The sequence below is a fragment of the Xenopus laevis genome, chromosome 6S, assembly GCF_017654675.1.
Source record: "Xenopus laevis strain J_2021 chromosome 6S, Xenopus_laevis_v10.1, whole genome shotgun sequence".
Classification (NCBI taxonomy): Eukaryota; Metazoa; Chordata; class Amphibia; order Anura; family Pipidae; genus Xenopus; species Xenopus laevis.
The window spans coordinates 127,800,946-127,827,633 of NC_054382.1; the positions used below are offsets into that span (position 1 = coordinate 127,800,946).

The window sequence follows — 26,688 nt, forward strand, 5'->3', positions numbered from 1 at the left end:
TACCAACATCTCTACTAAAGACATATATATGTACACACCCTATTCAAATTAACGTGTAAGTGTTCTAACTAAGTTTCTCTAGGCAGAAATGAATGCTAGTGAAAGATCAATATTCAATTCTCACGTTGACGAATTAACACTAGCGAAACTTCGCCAACGCTCGACTACAGAGATGCAACTTCACATCTAAGTGAATTAGCGTAATGAATTTACGCCTGGCAAAGTGGCACGAAGTGTGGAGGAGCCTTGGCTGGCAAAAATTCTCCCTTTAGTGAATTTGCCCCATTGTGTCCATTTGCCCAGCCTCTTGTGTGCAAGTGTGTCTACTAACACTAAAGGCCTCCATACACGGGTCGATAAAATTTGCCGACAGACTGAATTGGCAGCTTATTGGCCCGTGTGTGGGGGCATCCTCAATCGATATCTGGCCATGCTGATTGGACAGGGTAAGAAATCCTGTTGGATCACGGCCACATCTGTTTGTTGCTTCGGTCCAGTGATCCGACTGCCCATATCACCTCCATTCTGATCCGATCGTTGGGCCCTACAGCCCATAATCAGATCAGCCCGATATCGCCCACCTCAATATGGGAATATCAGGGAGAGATCCACTCATTTGGCGACATCTCCAAATGAGCGGATCTCTACATGTATGGCCACCTTAAAGAATGCCTGGAGTCAATGTGTAAGCCATTACCCTCATGTTATTTATACCCTCATTGTTCATTGTTTTGTAATGAACAATTATAAACTGCTGCTTTAATTGCATATATATTGTATATAAATCGATTTAATCCTTAGTTGAATCACCGCAAACCTGAAATCACAAGAGTTTTTATTTATAAACATTTTTATTGTTGTATGAAAATGACATTGAACTTACATTTTCTAATTATATATATATAGATGTCTAACTAAAAAGCCTTTAAATGGAGCTGCTTCCTAGAGAGTCCTGCAATAATATTATTACTCTTTTAAAGTCTATTATTCAGTGGCATGGCCTCTAAGTCCATCAATAATGCAAGCTAAAAACTTTCCTCTCGTCATAAAGATTGACCTTGTTAAATAATTGAGTATAGGATTATGTGTATGTTCCCTGTAAAATGTGATGTGTCTCCTCCTTACTCTATTTGTTTTCTCATTTAATTGATTGGGTTTATGTTATTAATGAGCCGACTTCTCTATGTTCAGTTATGGTTTTTATCTAGACATTATAAGCGGGACAATATTTTTCAGACGAAACAAGGAAAAGGAGAAAGAAATGAGCTGCTTTCACGGTTGGTTCTGTAGATAAAGATGTTGCAGTGCGGTTGGATTATTCTGTATATTACCCCTTCATTTAATATAATTCATTACATGATTTAACAATTGCTTATGTTCAAGACAAATAATATGTGATGTCAGACTCAATCCATGACAAAGATCCCAGGATAACCCATCCTAAAGAACCCATCCGAAGCATTTACTTGATTTTCAGGAAAATATTTGTCCATTCTACTTTAACATGCCAAGAGCTTGACTTGTCTAAGCCTATATTTGCCTGAATACCAAACCAAGAGCTTGTTCCTCTGCTCCAGCCTTTGCTTGACTATTATCTATCCCCCTTTCCAAATCAAAAACATGCAGGTTAATTTGGCTCCTAATAAAACTAACCAAAGTGTGTGATCTGAAGTTGTAAGTTCCACTGGGATGGGGACTGTAACCCACCCCGCCCATCTACTTTTACCTTTGGACGCACTGACTGGCGGGTAAGGAGAGTCTCTTCCAGTGTGCTCTCTTCCGGCACATACACGCCGATAGTATACACGCCCAACATTCACGCCTGAAGCATTGTTCATAATAGGACCTCATACCTGAGTCCATATGATGCTAATTGTGCATCTTCTGTGCCCATTGGTTGCCTTCCTTGCCTATTAAGTTTCTTCTCCTCCCATTGGTTCCTTGTCCTTTAAATAGCTCCTTCCTTTACCCCTTCTTACCCAAGCTGGCTTCTGTGTATTTAGTTCCTGCCTAAGCCTTGTTCTTGTATATTATTCTGGTTTTGAAACCTGCCTGGCCTAGTGACCATGATTCTGCCTTACCCTGCTCATCTAAGCTGTTTTGGTTTTGACTCTTGTCTGGTTATTGACTTTGATCCTTGTCGCCTGTCCTAAACTCTGCCTGGCCTCGACTAAGACCTTGCCTCCGCCTTGCCTGTACAGCATAAATCCTTGATGTGTTCTGGTTCCCTGCTGATCCTGCACAGTGTCGGACTGGCCCACCAGGATAACAGGAAAACTCCCGGTGAGCCCAGGTATCAGTAGGCCTTATTGCTTCTAACCATTTGGCCTATTTCATGGTCATTCTCTATTTCTTTATAGTAAAAAAGAAGCTTAATAATGGAAGAATAAAGTATTTTAAGTAGATATAAAATATAATGAGTATAAAGAGGTTGAGTGAGGAGAGGAGGAATAATAGTTTGGAAAGTGGGCCCCTAGTCTACGGTTTTCTGTTGGGCCCCTGGCATCCCAGTCCGACACTGATCCTGCAGCAGAAAGTTCTGGTGCCCCAAAAGGGGTGACCTAGTTCACTGAAAGGTACTTACAATCTGTCTCCCTGGGATTCTTTGTTAACTAGCATTACAGGGACTGATGTAAATGATTCCTATGTCTGTATCTGTAAAGTGATGCAGAATATGTTGGTGCCACTCCTTGGTACAGAGGACACTGACCTTTCCCTTCGGCAACAGGTCTGGCAACTCCCTGCAAATCTCAGAGGGTCTCTTGCTGTATAGAAGGTATAATGGGGGTTGGTAGACAGACCTCCCAACAAAAACACTTGGTTGAAACCTATCCTATAGGTGTCAACCAGGGCACTCGCTATTAAATAGCATTAGGAGCACTGATAGTTGTGTTTTGGCTAAGGGCCTTATGTGCCATTACCCTTAGAGTCGAGAGGAAGCTTTATTTGTCTTATATGATTTCTTCTCAAACTGTGGCTTTGGAACAGTACTTCAAAAATACATTTGAGAATGTATAAAATGGGCCTTGTGCAATAAAACAAGGGACTGTAAATAACACAAATCAAATGCCGATGCACAGAAGAGCAAACACATCGGCTCCACAGTTCTGGATATGAATAACTGGCATGTCAGTGCATTTTGGCATCAAGTCTCATGGTAAAGTGCCCAAAGTTATTTAGAAATGATAAACCCAATCCCAGGACTTCTGGCTTTATGGGTTTGAGAATAAGTCAAGGACAGGATACAGGTTAATTAGGACAAGACTGTATTAGGGAGATGAGTGGCACAAATTAGCTACAGAATAGTCCCTTACGCACATCTAATCATGTCACGGCTAATGAATGCCGACACTCTACACTACAGCCCATGTACATAGTTCATAATGTTCTCACCGATTCTCTTCACCTTGAGCCTGGCACATACTCAGATGATTCTCACATTCCCTTTCCAATAATTCTCTTGTGCTCTGTATTCACCCTTTTCTCTGCCTCCATCGCTGTGTTACAAGAATTCTTCTGTTTCCTTCAGAGCAAATAGAAAGAAATGCTGGATATGTAACAATTATCTTCCAGAAATTAAATGCTGATTAGAGATGTAGTTGATACAGTAATTGAAGATGATATTACACTTAAGTGATACAGTAATTCAGTGTAACATAGCTTTCTCTGTATAATTAGTTTTATTACATTATTACAGCAGACAGCCTTCTGTATCTTCCCCAAAAGATGCTCCTGTTTGGAGCTTATCTCAATAATCAGTAAATGAACATGATAAAATGTTGAGGCCTTTTTTGAGTCTATTCTGTTAGTCTTTGCAATACTTCATGCCCGATTACATATCAAGATGCTGGTGGGTCGTGATTAAAACATATTTGGATTAGTTGTGAAATTCCGCACTTTGCCATCTGCAATTTCTTTTTTGCCAAACTGCGGCAAAAATCCACCATGAAAAATGTTGCCACGACAAAAAAGACACCGCAAGAAGAATGGCCATTGACTTTACTGCATTTTGAGTGAGAAAAAATTGGCACAATCATAAAAAATTTGTTGCACATAAAATCTTTTTAAGTAGCGTATACCTGTACCTTTGTTCCATAATCAGTAGAGTAAGTGAGGAGGCCATAATTAGTAGAGTATTTAACTGGCCCATAATCAGTATGTCACTGACTAATAATCATTAGAGTCTGGGGACGATTTACTAAAATTCAAATTTCTTTTTTTCTGATTGGCACTAATCACATTTTTCTTTTAAAAAATTGAGATTTATTAAAGGGCATGTAAAGGCAAAGAAATAAAATCCTATTTTTACTTTCTTTAATGAAAAAGAAACCTATCTCCAATATACTTTAATTAAAAAATGAGTACCGTTTTTATAAGAAACCTGACTGTATGCAGTGAAATTCTCCCTTCATTTACTGCTGTGGATAGGAATTGTCAGACGGTCCCTAACTGCTGAGCAGGGAAACAATTATACTTATGTACAGCAGGGGGAGCCCCCGCCTTACTTCCCAGCCAGGCAGAACTCAAGCAGCTTTGTTTATGACGATCCCTAAGCAGCCCAGACCACACTGAGCATGTGCACAGTCTTATTCTTGCAAAGATGTATAACAAAGTTACAAGATGGTGACCCCCTGTAGCCAACTTTGAAAGCATAAATTATTTGTTTGATTAGGCTTGTGGTACAGTAAGTTCATGTTTATATTTAGTATACAAAATACAGCATTTCTTGCCTTTTTTTATCTTAGACTTTACATGCCCTTTAAGTGTAAAATTTATGAAAACTCTAATACAAAACTAAACCAAGCAAAAGTAGTCAAGGTTCCTATAGAAGCCAATGGGAGCAGCTCTAATCCTATTGGACCTTTTTTAAACTATTCAGACTTTAAGAGGTTTTCAGATATTTTTTCGTAAAATTTTTTGAGGTATTAGAGATTTTCATAACTATATAATAATTTTATTTTTCCGGGTTTTTTCCACTCATACTTTTTCCACTCATACTTTTTAGATTCGGATCTTTTAATGACTTTCATGTCATTCTTGGTTTTAGAGAAATAGAGTTTAATCCTGGTTTTTAAAAGCTTTAATACCACTAAAATTCAACATCCAGTAAATGGGAGGTCTATTAAGTGACAATAGAATTTAGATTTTTCCACGAATGTTTAAAAATTAGTGTTTTTTCTAATTTTTTTTAAAAAAGCTCTAAAAAAACCTAGATTTATCAAGTGTAAAAACCATGAATTCAAAAATTTGCCAGGTTGAAGCTGTCAAGATCATATTGAAGTCAAAGGGAGTTGTGCAAATCTTTTGGACCATTTTAAATCAATTCAGACTTTTAGAGGCGTTGTTTATCAAAGGTCAAATTTCGAATTTATGTGAATTTTTTTTTTACTCTAATAAATTTGAATGTACTCACAACTCAAATGGAAGTTTATTTATGATAAATCTCAAACGTCTAATATTCGAATAGTCCCAAATCAATTTTTTTTCCTCCGAAAAAAACATATTCAAATGGTTCAATGGACCTCATTCAATGTCCTGCCATTGACTTGTAAATTAACTTGACAGGTTTTAGGTAGTGAATATTCGAATTAGAACTGATTCCATGGTTGAGGTGTGATAAATCTCACATTCAAATTTACATTCGAGGTCGTGCTTTTAAATTCGAATTTGTGAGTTTTGACGCCAAGAAAAATTTGAAAATTCAAATTTACCATTCAAACCTTAATAAATCTGCTCCTTAGAATTTTTTTCAGATTTTCTTTGCTAGGAATTGTCCTGAAAACTTGCATTTTTCGAGGTTTTCGAGGTATTCATATTTTTTTTTCATTCGTATTTTTCATAATCTGAACTTTTAATAAATGTAATCAAAAATCGCGGTTTTAGAGTTTGTGAGTTTAGTCGTGGTTTCACAAAAGCTTTAAAACCGCTAAAATTCGACCTTCAAAAAATGAGCCTCCATTTCACTGTCCCATAATTAGTAGAGTGCGCCACTGGCCCAAAATTAGTAGAGAATGTCACTGGCCAGTAATGATCATAATCGAATTTCCGTTTTTTGCCACTGGCAAATAAATTTGCGAAACTCCCGCAAAAGTTCACTGGCGTCAAAAAAATTTGGACGCACGTACGAAAAGATGCTTGCGTCAAAACCGCAGCACGTCAACGCTTTAACCATTGACTTTAACAATGAAGTTTATTTTTGAGTTTTGCACATTTTTCGCAGTTTCGGGAATTTTGCTGGAAATTCACGATTTTTTCGGTGAAACAGGAGACATTCGCCCATCACTATAAGTGCGGACCCCAGTCTGACGCTGATCAGTAGCATAGGTCAGTGAGCCCATATTCAGTAACAAATATCACTGCTCCAGAATCTATATCTAATGTCACTATAGAGAATGGCAACGTAACTATAATAAGAAAGTTACTGGGCTATAATAAACAATAAGCCATATTATTGGGCCCATACTATCCTGCTCCAATATGTCTAGTAATATACACTGAGTTGTACAGAGAAAACTCTTCTCCTGTGTATCATTTTGATCCATTACTTAGAATAAACATTTATTCAGCAAATACAGCAGCTCCCTAGGGCTCATTAATTCTAAATGTTATGTATAAGGTGCTTTTACATCAATTGAATTAAAGTCATTTACATAAAATATATCACTTTTATTGCATTTAACACACATGTGAATCTTGTAAGGTTAAACCATCATTTAAGTAAGTGCTTTGATTTAATTACTGTACATCAGAGATCCTGTTTTGCTGAGCAGTTTTCTTTTGCTCTGCTGAATATGAATTACTTGTGTGATTCAAATACATTTTACAAGCCGAACACGCGTATTCTGTGCTAAGGGGAACTGTAAGACCTGCCATAAGAGCTGTCTATAGAGGGGGGGAATGTAATATGTGTCATTAGCCCAAAAAACTTTCACACACACCTTTGCAAATGTTACCTTTTTGGCCAATTACAGACGTCAACGACTTCCCCGCAAAGTTTCGCAAATGGCTGTTGTTCGGAGTGTATGTAATAAAATCTCATAATCACAAAGGGTTTTTTGAGACAAAATATTTATTGGAACTCCTGAGTAGGTGCAAAAATACCATTTTAAGTAATACTTGCTATTACTCCCCCCCCCCACATAGTGTATGTGCCCGCAGCAGAAGATTTTGTTAGGAAGAATGGGGGATAACAGGTACAATAGAGCAAGATGAGAGTAACAGAACAAGGTGGCAGTGGTAGGACAAGATGGGGGGCAGTAGAACAAGGTGGCAGTAGTAGGACAAGATGGGGCAGTAGAACAAGGTGGCAGTAGTACGACAAGATGGGGGCAGTAGAACAAGGTGGCAGTAGTAGGACAAGATGGGGGCAGTAGAACAAGGTGGCAGTAGTAGGACAAGATGGGGGGCAGTAGAACAAGATGGCAGTAGTAGGACAAGATGGGGGGCAGTAGAACAAGATGGCAGTAGTAGGACAAGATGGGGGGCAGTAGAACAAGATGGCAGTAGTAGGACAAGATGGGGCAGTAGAACAAGGTGGCAGTAGTACGACAAGATGGGGGCAGTAGAACAAGGTGGCAGTAGTAGGACAAGATGGGGGCAGTAGAACAAGGTGGCAGTAGTAGAACAAGACAGGGGCAGTAGAACAAGGTGACAGTAGTACGACAAGATGAGGGCAGTAGAACAAGGTGGCAGTAGTAGGACAAGATGGGGGCAGTAGAACAAGGTGGCAGTAGTAGGACAAGATGGGGGGCAGTAGAACAAGATGGCAGTAGTAGGACAAGATGGGGGGCAGTAGAACAAGATGGCAGTAGTAGGACAAGATGGGGGGCAGTAGAACAAGATGGCAGTAGTAGGACAAGATGGGGGCAGTAGAACAAGGTGGCAGTAGTAGGACAAGATGGGGGCAGTAGAACAAGGTGGCAGTAGTAGAATTAAACAAAGGCAGAAGATCAAGATGGGAACAGTAGGACCACCTAAAGGAAAGGTGACATAAGTAGGACAAAATTGTGACAATACAACAAAAAGGCAGCAGTAGGACCAGTTACTGAAAGTAAGTCAGTATTCACTAAAGGTGATTCAGTTATGGAAGAAACTGTCATGTTAATACTTGATTGACTATGCTCCCTGCAGCTACCATTCACCATCACCTCTGTCTGGGCAGGGTACACCTGTGGTTACTCACTGTGTGTGAACCCCTCACATGGCCATTGTCTGGGAATAGTAGTTCAAGATATGGACAGTAGGACTACCTAAAGGACACTGTGGGGTATTGGAGTAAGGTGAGAGCAGCAGAACTAGATGAAGGCAGAAGATCAAAATGGGAACAGTAGGACCACCTGAAGGACTAGGTGACGAGATAGTAACATAAAACTATATGTAGTATATTTACTAAGGGGTTTATTTATTAAAGGCCAATTTTTTCTAGTCAGACTTTTAGGGGCAGATTTATCAAGGGTTGAAGTGAAAATTCTAATTTTTGAATTCTAATGTTTGAGTTTATTTTAATGTAATTTGATTAGGGTATAGTTAGAATTTAATTCGAGTTTTTTAAAAAAAAATCGAATTTCGAAATTTATAATGTACTACCCCTATCGACTATACTTTAAACCTGCCGAAAATCTGTATGATTTGAATATTTTTACGATTTTATTAAGTCTTTTCGGGAGTCAGTGACTAAATGGAGGGCCAGTGGGACATAACTGTTCAGTGACTTTGCAATTGATCCTCAAAATTCAGCTCAGATTCAAAAGCAACAGTTATGTCCCATGTGGCCCCCCTTATAGTCACTGATAGGGATGTAGCGAACCGCCGAGTATGTGTTCGCGAACGCAGTTCGCGAACACCGGAAAAAAATGCGAACAGTTCGCGAACTGTTCGCGAACTTCGAACATCCGAAAATCGTTCGATTCGAACGATCGTAGGATTTTTAATCGTTCGATCAAACGATTTTCTTTCGAATCGAACGAAAATCGTTCGATTTTAGCGATCGAATGGTCGAATGGTCGAACGATTTTGACGCGAACGCCTATTGGCGAACGTCGCGCGACGTTCGCGAACTTGCGGCGGACGCGAACAGCCGATGTTCGCGCGAACAAGTTCGCCGCAGAACAGTTCGCTACATCCCTAGTCACTGACTAACTCAGAGTTAGAGAGCTGAAAAGCAGGAAGTAGTGTTCTGGCTATTATGTTACACAATCAGTCACTCCAGCCTTTATACATAACATTTTTGGCTAACTAACTATAATAGATACATTTTTTTTATTTTGCACAGTCTATTTACCAAGTTTTTATTTTTACACTGAACAATTCCTTTAAGCCAGCCTTGATTTGAATGACCAAGTTCTTTGTTGGGGGGGGGGCCTACAAATGGGCCAACGACCAGTTTGACTGGAAATGACCATATAACAGAACTGGTCCATCTTTGGAACAACCCTTTAGCCAATGAGAGCATTAGAATATTTACATTTCTGTATTTCTGTATCAACCTACAGCCAACCAGAGCCATAAAGCAGACCTCCCAACATTTTGCAAATAGAAAGAGGGACAAAAAAATTTGCAGCGCGGCAAACATTTTTGACCACGCCTGTTTGGGGCCACGCCCACCTAATTACCATGTCCATTTTACAAAATTTGGCAGGTTATGAAAGTTTGAACACATTTCTGTGGTTTTAATGTGTTATTACAGTGAATTGCCCTTTAAGCTGCAAATCACAGTTTCCCCAAGAGACTACCTTATCTTAAAGTGTTGGATGAAGTATGAAGTATGGATGCACCGAATCCAGGATTTGGTTCGGGATTCGGTCTTGTTCAGCAGAATTCGGATTTGGCTGAATCCTTGTGCCTGGCCGAATCCAAATCCTAATTTGCATATGTATTAGGAGCAGGTAGGGACATCATGTGACTTTTCATCACAAAAGAAGGGTTTTTTCCAATTTTTCCTTTCCTGCCCCTAATTTGCACATGCAAATTTGGATTCGGATTCAGTTCGGTATTCGGCTAAATCTTTCACCAAGGATTCGGGGATTCAGCCGAATCCCAAATAGTGGATTTGGTGCATCCCTAGCCAAAAGCCAATTAAGTTAGAAACTTTGTATCTTTTTCAGTGCAGGAGATCAAAGAGAAAGTCGGGACATTTCAAAAACGAAGCCGGGTCTGTGAGTTGAGCTGTCAAAATCGGGACTGTCCCGTGTAAAATGGGACAGCTGGGAGATATGATAAAGCACCAAAATAACATTAAGGTTAGGGATGCACCGAATCCACTTTTTTGGATTCGGCCGAACCCCCGAATCCTTTGCGAAAGATTCAGTCGAATACTGAACCGAATCCAAACCCTAATTTGCATATGCAAATTAGGATTCGGTTCGGCTGGGCAGAAGGATTCGGCCGAATCCTGCTGAAAAAGGCCAAATCTTGTCCGAATCCCGAACTGAATCCTGGATTTTGTGCATCCCTAATTAAGGTTAATGGATTCAAGTGGCAAATGCTGTAGAGAGAGAAGCAAGACACATGCGAGAAGAAACTCTACGTCATAACGAAGTTCTTATTGTATTTTTAACTTGTAACTGTAAATCAATAATAAAATCTATGTGAATATATTTTTATCCATAAGCTATAAGTATAGATCCATTCGTCCTTTCTGTGTCATTACATGAACCATGGTAACCACATGGTCATAACCTACCGCTTAGTCCTTATAATTTGGTTTCCTAGCGATGTGAGACACGTTGTATTATTTCTACCTTACCCCCTCCGGATGGAGCTTACGTTATGCATTTACTTAAGGTACAGACTCATGTTTCCATTTTTAAAGCCAATCTGAAATCAATATACAGTCCAGATACCGCTGATGCTTTCAAATGTCACAAAAGGTCAATATAATCTCTTTGCAGGCTGACATAAAGGGTAACAAATTTCTATCAAAACAGTATTTTGTTTTGTCCAAGGTGATAGAAACGCATAGTATAGGTATTTGAGCTTCAGCGTTATAGGAAAACACAATACAGTACATCCATGTTTTTGCCTTAAGGTGGCCATACACAGGCCGATTATTGGCCCGTGTATGGGGCCCCCCGAGGGGCTTCCCCCATCGAGATCTGGCCGGAAGTCGGCAGATCTCAATTGGATGGGACTAAAAATCCCGTCGGATCACGGCCGCATCTGTTCGTTGATACGGTCCCGCGATCCGACCGTCCGTTCCCATTCGTTAGGATCTGATCGTTGGGCCCACGATCGGATCAGCTCGATATTGCCCACCTCAAGGTGGGCATATAGGGGAGAGATCCGCTCGTTTGGTGATGTCGCCAAACGAGCGGATCTCTCCCTATATGCCCACCTTGAGGTGGGCCAGCTTTCTATGAACCACAGTGGGGGTTAATATAAACACAACATCATCTCAGCTTTTAGAACATTCCAGATCATTCTAGCTTCAAGTCAATAGGGATCACATATGTGTAGTGAACATTAAGAAATTTCAAGTGCAATTGCCCTGTTTTTTCTCCCCACAATTCAGCATTTTGTATTCCAGTGGCATTGTGGGCACAAAGGCAAGTTAAATCCGGCACTGTGCAAATCCCACATTTTGTTGCCCCATATAGAGATAAAACATTGACTAACACACCAACCTCATTTGAAAAGAAAGCCAGAGAAGGCCTCTGACATAAGGGACTAATATCCAGGATATATAATATTCTACAAGAGACCCTAGTACAGGGATCCCCAACCTTTTTCACCCGTTAGCCACATTCAAATGTAAAAAGTGTTGGGGAGCAACAGAAGAATGAAAATAGTTCCTGAGGATGCCAACAAAGGGCTGTAATTGGCTATTTGGTAGCCCCTATGTGGTCTATAAGCCTACAGAAAGCTCTATTGGGCAATGCAACTGTTTTTTATGCAACCAAAAGTTTCCTTCAAGCCTGGAATTGAAAAATAAGCATCTGCTTTGAAGCCACTGGGAGCAACATCCAAGGGGTTGGTGAATAACATGTTACTCACGAGCTACTGGTTGGGGATCACTGCCCTAGTATATCATTCATATCTGCTGAAATGCAACAATATATTGCCTTAACCTCTAACAGATGACAAGTGGGACCTGCTCAATTCCAAAGGTCTAGTGACATGCGTCAAACAGAAGGAACATATAGATGTTCTGGTATCATACCCCCCCCTAAAAACTGAATAGACTATTTCCAGATCATTCACCAGACTGCTGGAGGGGATGCGGGGAAGTAGCTTTGCTTTCTCACATCTTCTGGTCATGTCCAATAATACAACCATTCTGGGACGAGATGGTGAAGCGTCTCGGCACAGTTTTACGCCAACCCGTGACAAAGGACATGTCTACCTTATTAATAGGCAAACACATTCCCAAAATAAAAAAAAAACACAAAGAGGGGAATGTAATTAAAGTCGCAAAGAGATAAACATTTCGCACCAATAAGAATAAAAATCCACATCTCGCAATGTAATGTTCCTTATTGCATTGCGAATTTTTATTGCGTAATCTTTTGGAGCAGCCACAATGGGGGTCATTTATAAAGTTCGCACATCGCATATTAGTATTGCAAATGGTTGTATTGCCCGTGTTTTTTCCTGAACGCTAATATATTGCACTGCTCTGCCCGTCTTTCCGTTTTTTTCGAATTCGCATTGTGAATAAATCTTCCCAAACGAGCAGGAGGTTTGCGTGAGTTCGCTCACGGTGCGTGAAAATAGCGTTGACATTAACTTAAATTCTCAAATTGCAAAACTGTTTTGAGAATATTTTCTCCGCCACCAAAGTTGTGGCATAATTCAAACGCAGAATAAATGTTCGCAAATTTACGATTTTTGACATATTTAAAAAGCTGTTATAGACATTCGCATTGTGAAAAAAAAATTGCAATTCTGTTTGTCCACTCTTATTCAGCTTTATGAATCTAACCGTGCGCAGGGAAAATATATTCACTGTGCGAACCAATCTGACTTATACGAAGTTTATAAATGAGCCCCAATGACTTTTTCAGTAAGAAGTTTTACTACATTGACTGCGCATTGGCACTAACTATAACATTCGCAAACGGTCTTCCACTGTCAGAAGTGGTCGCTACACAGTTTCCGGGTTTGCATAAGCTATATTAAATTCGCGCAAAGCAAAATTTGTTCGCATTGCCTAAGTAACGCTAGCGAAAAGTCACCAGCATTTGGCGCCCATGACGAAACTCTGCATTTTAGTGAATTACTGTTGTCTGAGCGAATTTTCACCTGGCGAACTGTAGCGATCAGGGATGGGCGAATTTGACCGTTTCGTCGGCGAAATGTCGCAGACGGCCATTAAAGTCTATGGGCGTCAAAAAAAATTTGTCGGGCAGCGAAATTATTTTGTCACGCGTCTTTTTTTTTTTTGACGCACGTCTCCATTCAAGTCTATGGGCGTCATTTTTTCGGCAAAACGAGGCGAAAAAATTCGGCCAGCCCTAGTAGCGATGGCTGCGAAGCGGTCGCTGGTGACTTTCGTCAGTTAGTGAATCTGCCCCTTAGAGTTAAAGGGATCCTGTCATCAGAAAACATGTTTTTTTCAAAACGCATCAGTTAATAGTGCTACTCCAGCAGAATTCTGCACTGAAATCCATTTCTCAACAGACTTTTTTATATTCAATTTTGAAATCTGACATGGGGCTAGACATTTTGTCAATTTCCCAGCTGCCCCCAGTCATGTGACTTGTGCCTGCACTTTAGGATGGAACTGCTTTCTGGCAGGCTGCTGTTTTTCCTTCTCAATGTAACTGAATGTGTCTCAGTGGGACATGGGTTTTTACTATTGAGTGTTGTTCTACCAGGCAGCTGTTATCTTGTGTTAGGGAGCTGTTATCTCGCCACCTTCCCATTGTTCTTTTGTTAGGCTACGGGGGGGGGGGGGTGATATCACTCTAACTTGCAGTACAGCAGTAAAGAGTGACTGAAGTTTATCAGAGCACAAGTCACATGACTTGGGGCAGCTGGGAAATTGACAATATGTCTAGACCCATGTCAGATTTCAAAATTGAATATATAAAAATCTGTTTGCTCTTTTGAGAAATGGATTTCAGTGCAGAATTCTGCTGGAACAGCACTATTAACTGATTTATTTTGAAAAAAAAATTTTTTCCCATGACAGTATCCCTTTAAGCCTGAAGAATTGTTCCCCACGCATCTTCAACTGCACTGAAAGAAATAACTGCTGATACTAACGCATCCGATAACCATTAAAAGTCTATTAAATATGCTGCATCGCTTTCCTAATAACAGAGAGGGCAATGCCATTAGATCCTATACATTACATTATACAGCTGCAGCAAATGTGTGAGTATGATTTGACCTGAGATGTATGTGCGTTTCCTGTAAGGGGGGTCTGGGGCGCCTGAATTACCATTAACAGTAAACGTTTCTAGTAATTTCGCAATGTGACTTAACACTTTCTTCTTTAGGGGCACAAATACAAGAGCAGCTACTGTGAGCGTGGAACACATTTGTACTATTTGTTCTATATATGGCACTTCCACGTCATTCAGAAAACACTAAGTGTGCAGTGTACATTGTTCTTACTGGATCGGAAACACCATTAAGTGGAAATATTTTATTTTAAATGTAAAGTTTGTATGGGTCCAAATGTCATGTGCAGAATCTTATCATTCTGTACTTCTGTAGAGAGCCATGGATAAACAAGACCCCTGATTACAGCATTAGACTGGGCCACAAGGATACCAGAGAAATAAAGATGGACCCCGGTGACCCAGCCAGTGGAGTAACTAGATATTACTGGGCCCACAGCAAATTAATTTTATGGCCCCAACATATCAGAGATTGCCCTATTTTACCAATATATGTTGAAATTGTCCATTATTTGGGCCTCATGGGGTCCCTATACCTCAAGGACCCCCTGGACCCAGCTGACTCCACCGCCCTGTACGTAGCCTTTCCCCTGCCCTGACCCAGTAGAGGCAAATGTTGGAGGAGGTAAGCAGCATGGGTGGAGGTCAAGGTTGGACAATGGGTGCTGGGAAGAGGGCCCTTCAGTTGCAGTCCATCCTTGTCTGTTTATGTCACTGGTGAAGAATTAAAAAGATTAGTGGTCATTTAAGAAGTGGAAGGTAGAGTATGAAGAGGAAAAAAAAAGGGAGGCAATCTGATATTTTTTTGCCCTTTGCATCTGTCTTTAATCTTAAATGGTCTCTGCTGCAGGTTGCTGCACTTTTTTCATAATCATAAAAATGTGGCCACTCTCAAACAAAAACAAAAACCTCAGTCTGCTGCTGGATACTTGCAGCTAAATCTAGCGGTGATGCCGAGGTAGTTGGAGAGGGGACCAGACTCCTCTGCAGTCACTGTGGGAAGGTCCAGGGCTGCATTGTACAGGCCCTGCTATCAAGAATGATTGGGACCTGGGGTTTTCTGGATAACAGATCTTTCTGTAATTTGGATCTTTTTACCTTACGTCTACTAGAAAGTCATGTAGCAATTAAAACCAATAGGATGGCTTTGCTTCCAATAAAAATTCATTATATCTTAGTTCAGGGTCGGACTGGGGGGCCCTAAACCCACCGGGGCTGCTGCATAGGGCCCCACTCCGGATCCCTCTGGTGCGCCGATCACATACCTGACAGTGTGTGTGTGTGTGCAACTGTGCAAAAGTGGTGTAACTACAGAGCAAGTAGATCTCGCAGTCCCAGGGGGGCCCGTGGAACAGGGGGGGCCAGTCTGTGGGAACTGCTTCTCTATAGCTAATAACCCCCCCTCCTCCCAGCCGCTCCTTTACCTAGGATGCAAGTCGGACAGGGAGTGGGCGGGGAGTGGGTGGACTGGAGGTGGGATATGGGTGTGGCAGAGGCGTGGAAGTAGGTGGGAGGATGGGGATTGGAGTGCGCCGGGCCCTTCTGAAGATTTTTTTGCAGGGGAGCACGACGCATTGTAGTTACGCCACTGGCTACATATTTATTTTATATATTCAGTTAAAATACGTATTTGAAAAAAAAAAAAAAATAATAAGTAAGTATTAATAAGTACTGTATTTGATTGAGTGTTAGGAAATACTGAACAGTTACTCTCCTTCAATTCTCAAAGTAGAACTGAGCAGTGAGACATTGGGTTGAGACTTCTGGATGAGAACTGCTTACTTACTTTGCACCAGTTAGTGATTTCCACCGTTTCTAAGTCATTTTTTATTTATTGTTCAACTTTTTTTTAAGTTGGTAGTTTTATGGGGGAAATGGGAGACGGGTTATGGATGAAATAATCTGTACAGACGAACATGAACAACTAACGTTCTGAAGATCATTCTGAACTTGTGCATCTATGAAGATGTTCTGTCACTAACAAAAAAGACCACGGTAGGTTATTTCATAAGGGGACTCAATGGATTCTTGTACTACAGTGTGTAATCATTATGGCAGAACCTCGCTCAAAGGGGAGAAATCAGGTTGCACTCGCACACCCTGGTGCACAGCAATGGAGGAATCGGCGTCCCCCCTTCCAATGGATCCAAAAGAATTCACAGGCACACAGGTACTGCTAGCAGGTTAAACCTTGCTAATGTATTTAGTGAATTGCAGCCTGCAACGTTTTTGGGTGACCCCCTTTATCAAGCATACCAAGAACCTCACTCAAATGCATTATTTATATCCCCTTTACCTTAGCTCAAGGCACCTGTACAAGTTTGTCCTAGGTTATCTCCTAAATCAGGGATCCCCAACCTTTTTTTATCCCTGAGCCACATTCAAATGTAAAAAGAGTTGAGTAGGAACACAGGCATGAAAAAAGTCCTGGAGATGCCAAAAAAGTGCAGTGATTGGCCATTTGTCGTCCCTATGTGGACTGGCAGCCTACAGGAGTACATCTGTGTTTTATACAACCAAAACTTGCCTCCAAGCCTGGAATTCAAAAATAAGCTCCTGATTTGAGGCCACTGGGAGCAACATCCAAGGGGTTGGAGAGCAGTTGTCTACTGTTGAGAACTGTCCTAAATGAAAACTTAAATACACATTGGCACCAATAGCAGAGTCCCAATATCACCAAGACATCCCAATATTTCATTTAATTTTAGATGTAGCTGAATTTTGAGGGCTAACAAAATAATGAGTGTTGGGGGCAGCTATTCAAGCTTAAATAAGATAATAGCAGGCCTAGACCCACTATCCTGATTTGCCGGCCACCAAAACAACAATGTAGGTTCTCGCATGTGCTTGGGGGCCCCCGAAGTTTGGAACCCTGTGGGCCCACAATTGTCCAGTCCGACTCTGGGTAATAGGGCTTACATTTGCATAACGAATAACATATAAGCTCTGTAGGTTATAATAAGGGTGCAAGGGCTCACCCTTAGTGCTTAGTGAGGGGCGAATTTCTCTAGTTTCGCTTCCCCGAAAAGTTTGAGAATTTCCTGTGAAATTTGTGAAACACTGAAAAATTCACAAACTCGAATTTTGATGCTGGCGTTAAAGTCAATGGGCGTCCAAATAATGTTGATGCGCAACGTTTTTTCACACGAGCGACTTGTCGCATGTTCAAAAATTTTTGATGCAGGCGAATATTCGCCACAGATTTTCAAATTTATTCGCCGTGGTGAAATGCAGAAATTTGCCGGATTTCGCACATGACGAATTTATTAGTGCTTATATAGAAAGAAACAGGGATGTACCCTTTCCCCCACTATCTTCTTGATAGTAATGGACTTAGTCGTGAGGAAGTCATGCCTCGGAAATAGAACTGGACTACAATGGGGGCTGACACAATACATAGAAGATCTTGACTTCGCAGACGATATCTGCTTACTCTCCCAAAATTACCAACATATGGAAGTAATGTTAGCTCATCTACTAGAAGAGAGCAGGAAGGTGGGACTGAAAATAAACTGCAAGAAAACCAAAGAGATGCGATTAAACAGCAAGGTAGACCCCAACCAGAAGTTCCAGGTCCATGAGAAACACATAGAAACTGTGACGGAGTTCCAGTATCTGGGCAGCCTGATGACAATGGATGGTGGTGCCAGTGCTGATACCAAAAGCCGAATTAAGAAGGCAAATGCAGCCTTTGTACAAGTGCATCAAATTTGGAGATCCAAAGATATTTCCATGAAATCTAAACTGAGAATATTCCAGAGTAACGTGAAGACTGTCCTCCTGCATGGATGTGAGACATGGAAGGTGACAGTGGAGATAACAAAAAGCCTCCAAACTTTTATAAACAGCTGCCTCCGAAGAATATTAAACATCTGGTGGCCGAATATAACTTCAAATAAAGAGCTGTGGGAGAGAACCCGAGAACAACAAGTGGACTTACAGATCAAACGGAGAAAGTGGAGATGAATTGGCCATACCCTTCGCAAGGATAAATCAATTGAGAAGGAGGCCTTAAAGTGGAATCCTCAAGGCAGCAGGAAAAGAGGAAGACCAAAGACAACTTGGAGACAAAGTGTGGAAGAGGAAATAAAGAAAGCAGGGACATCGTGGACTGAGATAGAATAAATCGCCCAGGACAGAAACCGGTGGCACACATTTGTTGAGGCCCTTTGCTCCAGTGGGAGACACAGGATTAAGTAAGTAAGTAATATAGAAAGCATTTCTGCTGAAGATGTGTCTACACCCTGTACCTTTCCCATGATTAAGAAGGAGTGGAACATCAGCAAACCCTGTTCTTCTCACTTGCCATGGGGCAGGCAGTATGTCATCAATGCTCCCTAAATTAGCCTTGGATAAGGGTGGGTATTTAGGTAAAGGTATGGGGATTCATTATTCGGAAACCTGTTATCTGCATTACGCAATGTCTCCCATAAACTCTATTTCTGGTCTATACCATGTATATTCTGAGGCTGATACCAGATGAAGTCGTCTCTACATGACTTGCCATATGTTACCATGTCATAATGCCCTTGACACTCCAAATAAAATTCTTCAGGCAGAACAATTTTTTCAGACTTCAGAAGAAATTGCCTTGCGGCGGAACAATCATTTTACAATATATTTATTTTCATGCTGAAACTGTGAGAGCTACTTCTACATAAAACCCTCGGCCTTTTCTTGTGATTTATGATGTACACATAAATAGAAGAAGCATTTATGTTTATGGGGGAGAAATAGTCAAGCTCTATTTATACAGTATTTACCATGTTACTCCCATCATGCAGGATTTTTTTATCTGCATGAGCTTGAAATGTATTGGACTGTATTTAGTACTTAATTTGTTTGAGCATTTACAGTAAATGCGCTTATCAGGCAATTTTCTACACATTCCAACAAGGAAAACAATAGGGTTGGTGAAGGGGGGTTGGTGGGTTACTTGGTGCATTTGCTCTACTGACGCCTATTGACGACTATGAAGTGAATCCTGAATCCGTTATGACAACTTTTAGGGTGTCAAGTTGGCTTTAATGGTTCTTGTCTTTAAAGGAGAACTAAACCCTGAAAATGAATATGGCCAAAAATGCCATATTTGATATAGTGAATTTATTGCACCAGACTAAAGTTTGAGCTTGTCAATAGCAGCAATGATCCAGGACTTCAAACTTGTCACAGGGGGTCACCATCTTGGAAAGTGTCTGTGACACTCACATGCTCAGTGGGCTCTGATTGGCTGTTGAGAAGCTAAGCTTAGGGCTCGTCACTAATTATCCAGCAGAAAATGAGCTTCCCTGGCTGTAATATAAGCTGATGCTACAGGTTTGCTGATTATTAAATTCTGATGCTAATTGCACTGGTTTCTGTGCTGCCATGTATTAATTATCTGTATTAATTACTAATCAGCCTTATATTGTGACATTTCTATTCTAAGGAGCCGATTCATTAAGGGTCGAATATTGAGGGTTAATTAACCCTCGATATTCGACTAGGAATTAAAATCCTTTGACTTCGAATATCGAAGTCGAAGGATTTAGCGCAGATAGTTTGATCGAACGATCGAAGGACAATTCCTTCGATCGAACGATAAAATCCTTTGAATCGAACGATTCGAAGGATTTTAATCCAACGATCGAAGGAATATCCTTCGATCAAAAAAAGTTAGCCAAGCCTATGGGGACCTTCCCCATAGGCTAACATTGACTTCGGTAGCTTTTAGATGGCGAACTAGGGGGTCGAAGTTTTTTTTAAAGAGACAGTACTTCGACTATCGAATGGTCGAATAGTCAAACGATTTTTACTTCGAATCCTTTGATTCGAAGTCGTAGTCGAAGGTCGAAGTAGCCCATTCGATGGTCGAAGTAGCCCAAAAAAAAACTTCGAAATTCAAAGTTTTTTACCTTCGAATCCTTCACTCGAAGTTAGTGAATCGGCCCCTATGTGTACTGTATATTGTGAGTGGGTCCCTAAGCTCAGTAAGTGACAGCAGCACAGAGCATGTGCAGTGAATCAGCATAAAAGAAGATGGGGAGCTACTGGGGCATCTTTGGAGACACAGATCTTTACTGCTAAAGGGCTGTGGTTGGCCTGGTATAGGAGCTCAAAACATAATGTACAACATTTCTAGCCTATTTCTTTAGTTAAGCTTTAGTTCACATTTAAAGCTATGGTTGAACCCACTTAAATGTCAAACTTTTGGCCAGTTCCCCTTTTGAAGTTCCAGTCTTTGGTTAGGCCCCAACTATAACAATGACGTTATCGGGAACCTTGCGTAGGGATGGGTAAACTCTGAATGCACAGTGGATCCCTGCGAATTCCGGTGTTCACGACACCCTTTTGGGGCCCCGGGCTTTCTGCTGCGGAAAACACAAGGGAAAGTGTGTAACAAAACAACAAGTCCGTAAGCGAGGTACCGGCAAGGATTTAGAAGAGACGTGGTAGTGAATCAGGCAAAAAGTTCAAAGCAGGTGGCAGGTATCGAAGTCAGAAGTCAAGCAGGAGTCAAAACCAGGAAAACAATCACAGAATAAACGCTGTGGCTGGAACAGTAAACTGGAACCTAGCTTGGGCACTTTGAAAATGGAGACTTGGACTTTAAAGAAGATTTGACGCCAAAGTTTGAATCCTATTCGCGTTGAGCGTCATGACGGCAGCGACAACCAGGAAGTGCGCTTGAGCACCGAGAGATGCACTGGGAGTTAAGCAATCTCCCGGTGCATCTTACACCCTCCTTAGCTCATGAAATGAGTACAGTATCAGTCATAGTTCCAAAAATATCTAGGACCACAAATACCCACTGGCTCCAAATCCCAGCCTAACTGACCTTCAATTTGGGTGTTCAGGTGTATCTATGACAGCAAATGGCCATTCTCCCTAACTGGTCTTTAGGCTGAACTCCAGGCCCACAGTTTGGGAACTACTGGTTTAAAGTATTAGTATTTCCCCAATAGGCCAAAACAAGGCCTATACACTTTAAGGACCACTATACTCCAAAAACTACCAATTCCATGCTGAAGAGTACTTCCTACTGGGTAACACCTAGTCAAGTCAAGGACTTCTTCCACTTGCATTGTGCTTAATATAGGGGAGTCACCATACAGTTGTAGTTCTCTGTGTGGGTCAAAAAACAATATGAAGGGCTGGTCCTGCTGCTTTGTTCTTAATATAGATGGATACTCATGCATACATACTTTTCACAGGTCCTTTTTGCACAGCTGTTCCTGCTCAATTGTGCTTGGTACAAGGGGATTATTATGCTTGGATAGTTTTAGGGTGCTGCTCTCTACAGAATTTCAGGAAATGTAAGGGACTGTCCCTGCAGAATTATACTTGGTACAGGAGAAGGAAAGCTACTGAAGCAGTTTATTGCCAATAGATTAGCGACAATATTGCAAGCTATAACACTATTTATTTTGTAGAATGCTTTACCATTCCACAGCTCTAGAAGCTCTCTCTGTTTGTTTAGGATAGCAGCTGCAATATTAGCTTAGTGTGACATCACTTCCTGCCTGAGTCTCTCCCTGCTCATTCATAGCTCTGGTCTCAGATTACAGCAGATGAGCAAACTGAGCATGCTCAAGCCCTAGCCCTGGAGGTTTAAGATGAAAACAGGAAGTCTGATACAGAAGCCCATGAGTACACAATAGAAGGAAAGAAATGTGATGTTTCTTTTGACAGAGGACTCAGAGCAGCATTACTTTGAGGGTTTACTGGTGTATTTATATAGACCTTTCTGATAAAACGTACTTAATTTTAGCCTTTCCTTCTCCTTTAACATAATCTCATGGTATTTTGTATACAGTCCCTGATAAAAACTAGGGTGCTGTCCCTGGTATGAAGCAATCTAGATATGACTGACGATGCCTCTAATTAAATAAGGCCACAAACCTGGTTCACCAGGCCCCGTCTCAGAGAATTATATTGTGACTCTACAGGACAGTCGTAATGAAACCTAAGCTGGAAAAGAAACAAAAAGAGCAATAATTATTCGTTAAGAATATTTTTAATTTAAAATAAAACTACAACTGATGTATTGTCCCTCTTTAAAATGAAATAAAGCAAACATGGCACAATAGGGAACTAAAAGAAACAGCAGTGTGCCATAATAAATATTTAAGACCCAACTGCCTCTGGAAATAATAAAATATGTGCAATCTGTGCCCTGTATGTAATTAGCAGCGTTACATAAGACAATATCTATATAAGACTTTACATAACTGCCGCATACCATTGCAATATTATAGTTTTTATTTTTTTTTTTACGACCGGCATTTTAATGAAATTTCTGGATTTTATTGTTCGACCACAAAAGCTTACGAGCTGTGTTTTATTTAGGAACGAGCAGCTTTGGGCCGTAGAAAAATGCTTAGCTGACGTGTTGGGGTGGGTTGGTGGAAAGGAAAATATCAGCGTTGCTTAGCAAACTGCAGAATATCAATGACGGTATCTCCGCTCGCTGTAACGTGCTGCAATAGCACTGCAGTCATAATGGATCATTATTCTGCGCAGACGGTGCCAACGCCGAGCCCATGGAATGCCCACAAACCACTCCGCTAACCTACTACATATCAATATTTTAAACACAAGGTACGGAGTCCAGTCCATCCCTCACACCGGGGTATTTATAGAAAGATGCTCCGTGTTCCGCAGTGTTAACAGATCACAGGGTGGGAGGCTCTGTACCCTATGGAGGCAGGTTACCTGGCAACGACTGTTCGGAAGATCCTCAAAATGTAAATTGTGGCTTCAGTCTGTGTTCAGTCATTTGGACGGAAAAAAAGCTTCCCCAGCAGTGAGTTAAAAGCTCTGCCGTAGCAAATGCGCATTAAAGGGGAACATAAATTTAACTGCATGCACCTTCAAATTCCCAGGAATAAAATATTTAAAGGGGCAGGTCACCTTAAAATGAAATCTTAGCAGATAAATGCTAATTGTGAACTGGTGGCGTAAGTTGCATAACAAATGAATCCTGAGGCCTATTTCTTTAATGGCATTAATGTTATTTATTATTTATCTTTCTATTTAGACATTCTTTTAATCATCTTCCTGTCTGCCTGGTTTTTAGAGTAAAGGTGGCCATAGAGGTAACAATTACGACCTTTCCTGGAAAAGATGTTTCCAAGAAGGATTGTTCGATTCAATACACACGTGTAGAGCTGAATGGTCAGATATACAGAGAGAAACAACAGAATTCTACTCAGAGCCGGAACTAGGGGTAGGCAGAGTAGGCACCTGCCTAGGACACAAAAGCTCTGTCGTCTACCCCATGTCCAGTCCCCTCTCTCCAACTGACTCTTTAATTTTGTACTTCTGCGCACATTGATTCACACGTACACGCATAATGATTTGCGAAGCGCGCACGTCTATTCTCGCATTCGCATTGCCAGCCGGCGCCGTGGCTGGCCAGTTTGCTTAGGGCGCCTGGCCGGCCTGGCCCGGCTCTGATTCTACCTGTATCTGATGATTCAGCACTAACAATGTCCGATGTTTGGGTGCCTTCAAAGGCGCCCAATCAAAATTTTCTTAAAGGGATTCTGTCATGATTTTCCTTATATATTTTTTATTTCTAAATGACACTGTTTACACTGCAAATAATTCACTGTACAATATAAAATGTCATTCCTGAACCAACAAGTGTATTTAGTTGTAATATTGATGTGTAGGTGCATCTCAGGTCATTTTGCCTGATCATGTGATTTCAGAAAGAGCCAGCACTTTAGGATGGAACTGCTTTCTGGCAGGCTGTTGTTTCTCCTACTCAATGTAACTGAATGTTTCTCAGTGGGACCTGGATTTTACTATTGAGAGCTGTTCTTAGATCTACCAGGCAGCTTTTATCTTGTGTTAGGGAGCTGCTATCTGGTTACCTTCCCATTGTTCTGTTGTTTGGCTGCTGGGGGGAAAGGGAGGGGGATGATATCACTCCAACTTGCAGTACAGCAGTAAAGAGTGACTGAAGCTCATCAGAGTCACATGACTGGGGGCAGCTGGGAAACTGACAATATGTCTAGCCCTATGTCAGATATCAAAATTAAATATAAAAAAATCTGTTTGCAAAATTTTTTTCCCATGACAGTATCCCTTTTAGTCTTTTGCCTATATCGGCCGACTCGTCTCTGTAATAACTCACCCTGGTGGTCTAGTGGGGGGACAGCACGGACGCCTGCCGCCCCCTCGGCGGGGGCAACCGCCGTGTGTATCCCCTTCCGCTCTGTGCCGGTAAGGGCGATCGCGGAGCGCATCTCCTGTATTTATAGGCGCATAATGGCAATGGTGTGAAAATTAAAAAGTCTTATTTTTAAGTATTTTTAAGTCTTCTATTTACACACTGCCCGTGGTAGGATTTGTTTTCTGCTTGAGCTTGTTCTGATCCTGTTCCTGATTCTGTATCTGATTCCTGTATTTGACCCTGCCTGGCTTTTTGACTATTCTGACTTCTGAATCCTGACCCTTGCCTGAATACCCACTACTTCTTCTGCTAATTCCTTCTGATTGATCACCCGGTTTGACCTTTGCCTGCCTGACTACGCTTATACTCTGCCTGCCCCGACCCGGCCTGTTCTGACTACGAATCTGTCTCACGCCTTGTACAGCGGACCTTCTGCCCAAAGACTTTTGCTATCTGGTCGTGCCCCTCTGCTTGTCCAGAACCCCTCGCCTTGCACCTCTCGTTTTAAGACCTGGCGGCATCCGAGTATCTGAGGGCTCCTCCCGAAGTCAAAGGCGGCTGCTACAGGCGGAAGCAGGAGCTGAGACCAGGGTGCTGGGAATCGGTTCTGGATTTTGGGTGCCGACCCACCATGGTCTCCCACCATACACGCACTGAATATCACCTTCATTATAAAAACTGCGATAAAACATAAATGTGTTCAAACTTTTATAACCTTCCAAACTTTGTAAAATGGACATGGTAATTAGGGGGTGTGGTCACAAAGAAGGCGTGGTCACAACTGTAATAGCACATAAAAACCACTGAAATTTGTTCAAACTTTCATAACCGACCAAATTTTGTAAAATGGACATGGTAATTAGGGGGGGTGTCCACAAAAATGGGCGTGGTCAAATAATCTTGGAATGGTGTGGGTAAGACTAGCAGCAGCATTTGCAACTGACTGAAGCCTAGAAAGACAATTGAGTAGAAGTTCCAATATCCAGGGCCGGATCGGGATAAGGTTGTGGAAAGTGGGAATATGTTGTGCCGATGGCTGCGCAATACGGTATTTTCACTACAAACCCTGTCAGGCCACTTACCCAATTTATAGCGATATAGAACTACACTCCATCTACAGTAACAGATCTGCATTCTCACTGTATAATTTACTCCACCTCATTTATTTAATTGCCAGTAGAAATGCGACCCCACCGCCGATTCTTTCTTCATCTAATAATGAGTATCAGCAATTACCCCGTAAATCTCGTATTGATAATGATCTGTTTAAGCGGCCCAATCAATGAACTGGTTTTTCTTCTCATTATGTTTTCCAACTCTCGGATGGACAGAGTGAGATGTCTACGCCATAATCAGCGATTTTCTGCAAGATTATTTTATATAATGCTAATTAGTGAAGGTAATCAGTGTTAAACGGAGCTATTGGGGAATGATATGGGAATCCGTTTTTCCATATCTCCTGTCTAGTGATGGGCGAATTTGCCCCGTTTAGCTTCGCAGAAAAATTTGCGAATTTCGCGCGAAATTCGCGAAACGGCGAAAAATTCGCGAAACGGCGCCGGCATCTCGTTTTTGATGCCAGCGCCCATTGTTGACGCCGGCGCCGGTTTTTCCGACGCCGGCGCCCGTTTTTGGCGCCGGCGTCCATTTTTTCGAAAAAAAGTTTTTTGACGCCGGCGAATTTTTTCCGCGAATTTTCGCGGGCGTTTGGCGAATTTATTCGCTGGCGGCGAAACGCGCAAATTCGCCGCGAATTCGCGCCTGGCGAATAAATTCGCCCATCACTACTCCTGTCTCATTTATTTCTTTATAGCGTTGCCTCTCCAATATTTTATTATTCTAATAAATAGAATTCTGTAGCCAATGAGCCAGATTGAAAAATAGTATTTATTTTATTTTAGTTTTTTTTACTAAAACATATTGTACAGGCATGGGACCTGTTATCCAGAATGCTTGGGGTTGGGTTTTTTTATGGATAATGGGTCTTTCTGTAATTTGGATCACTATACCCTTAGGGGCAGATTTGTCAAAGGTCGAGGTGAATTTTTGAATTAAAAAAATTAGAATTTCAAGCTATTTTTTGTGTACTTTTATAAAAATTTTATTAAAATTTGAATATCGAAATTTATCATGTACTATCTCTTTAAAAAATAGACTTCGCCATCTAAAACCTGCCGAATT

The 26,688-nt window shown here is 41.2% G+C and overlaps 1 long non-coding RNA gene across 1 annotated transcript in view; it reads right to left on the bottom strand.

The window, feature by feature from the left end:
• LOC121395181 overlaps positions 1–23,147 on the bottom strand; it is a 33,293-nt gene extending 10,146 nt beyond the window's left edge. The window contains exons 1-3 of the long non-coding RNA XR_005962327.1: positions 23,040–23,147; positions 22,227–22,295; positions 3,394–3,523 (exon numbers count right to left, since the gene is read on the bottom strand). This is a non-coding gene — a long non-coding RNA (uncharacterized LOC121395181). The remainder of the gene's footprint in view (positions 1–3,393; positions 3,524–22,226; positions 22,296–23,039) is intronic.
• Between the last annotated feature and the right edge of the window lie 3,541 nt (positions 23,148–26,688).